Consider the following 1,749-nt stretch of genomic DNA (forward strand, 5'->3'; position numbering starts at 1 on the left):
GATCAGTCCACCTAAAGGCGTACCTGATGTTCAGTTACTGTGAGGCATCCACAAAAGATAAAGTCATAGGAAAGAACACTTACTTGAACTTGGTTACAAAGTGTCAGGAAGTTGCGCAGTGATATATTCTGCATGTGACTACCTATTCAGTGCTGAAAACACGAATTCGGGCTATGTCGATCATCCGCAGCTCAGTATAATGTTCTGACATCCAGAACTCCAGATGTCAGACACTCAGATCGGTACCAAACGTTGTATGTTGATGGAGTGTCAACCAAAACACGGATTTAGTTCGTAATATGTGCTATCGTCCAGTAGAACATGCGTTAATGGTAAGTAAAAGTAACACCGAAAATACGTAGCACAGTGAAAGCAGAACTGTGAGAAAGTTTGTAGAGCGTTAAATTGCAGTTCCAAGGGTCTTCGGCTCGAACCCCAATGATGACAATTGTTTTTTAACTGTATTATGCATGAAAGTGTTACATGGGACATCGTCATATTTATGTCACGTGAAAAGGCTGCTCGGAGTATACAGCAATGTTCCCTTGGCAGTCGGCTTCGCTTCTTTGAAAGTAGTAAGCCTATAGAGTACATTTGCAGTTTCACAGACTATACAATAAGAATAAAAATAAAGAAACAATTACACCATACGTACGGAATAATAGTAGTAGTAGTAATAATAAAATTAATGGAAGTAACACTTAAAAAGATCAATAATAAGTACTATTCATTGAGAAAAAAGGCTTCATAATAATGGCTGCATAGGAAGACGTATGTGAAGCAAATTACTTTTGCGCACCAAGCACATGAATCCTACATTTGCGCATCCACCCTGTGCATTGCAAAATGAAAACTTGTGTCGAAAACAGAACTTTGCCGAAGTTTCAAAGGATCTGGGTTCTTCAACGCCCATGACGGTGGGAATTATACAGACGTGGAGAACACATCCTGTTAAATGTGAGGGACTACAGCTTAAGAAGATTATTCCTTTGTTGCAGGCTAATCCCTTCCGAGGAATCTCGAGCAGCATCGGACATTCTAGGACTCATATGCTTGTACATTCTCGAGAAATGAAGATCAAACGGATGACAAATGGAGTTTGTGTATGCTGAAATTTTGTGAATAGTGATTTTGTCTTCTGCCAGCGGCCTTGCCGCAGTGATAACACCAGTTCCCGTCAGATCACCGAAGTTAAGCGCTGTCGGTCTGGGCTAGCACTTGGATGGGTTACCATCCGTTCTGTCCAGCGCTGTTGGCAAGCGGGGTGCACTCACTCAGCCCTTGTGAGGCAAACTGAGGAGCTACTTGATTGAGAAGTAGTGGCTCCGGTCACAAAAACTGACAACGGCTGGGAGAGCGGTGTGCTGGCCACGTGCCCCTCCATATCCGCATCCAGTGATGCATGCTGGCTGAAGATGACACGGCGGCCGGTGGGTACCGTTGGGCCTTCATGGCCTGTTCGGACGGGGTTTTTTGTCTCCTAGTATGTTATTTTGTACGTCCAGATAAAGAAGAACACTAGCTGTTTCACGCATAGGCAGTAAAAAAGAAAGTAATGTTATCAGTGTGGACTTGAACGTGAGACCCTTGCAACGACAACACCACGCTCTACCAACTCACCTATCCGAGATCTAAGGAGTAATATCTTATAGATCTGCTTTTACTGTGCTCCGTAGTTCTGGCGTTACTTTTCATTACCACTTACACATGTTCTACTGGACGACATCACATAGGAAGTACTAAATCGGC

General features: G+C 43.4%; 1 pseudogene; it reads left to right on the plus strand.

Moving 5' to 3' along the window:
- The first annotated feature begins 1,140 nt into the window (after positions 1-1,140).
- On the plus strand, positions 1,141-1,258 carry LOC126459246 (5S ribosomal RNA; annotated as a pseudogene).
- Positions 1,259-1,749: the final 491 nt, after the last annotated feature.

This window comes from Schistocerca serialis, chromosome 2 (genome assembly GCF_023864345.2).
Source record: "Schistocerca serialis cubense isolate TAMUIC-IGC-003099 chromosome 2, iqSchSeri2.2, whole genome shotgun sequence".
In the NCBI taxonomy this organism is placed as follows: Eukaryota; Metazoa; Arthropoda; class Insecta; order Orthoptera; family Acrididae; genus Schistocerca; species Schistocerca serialis.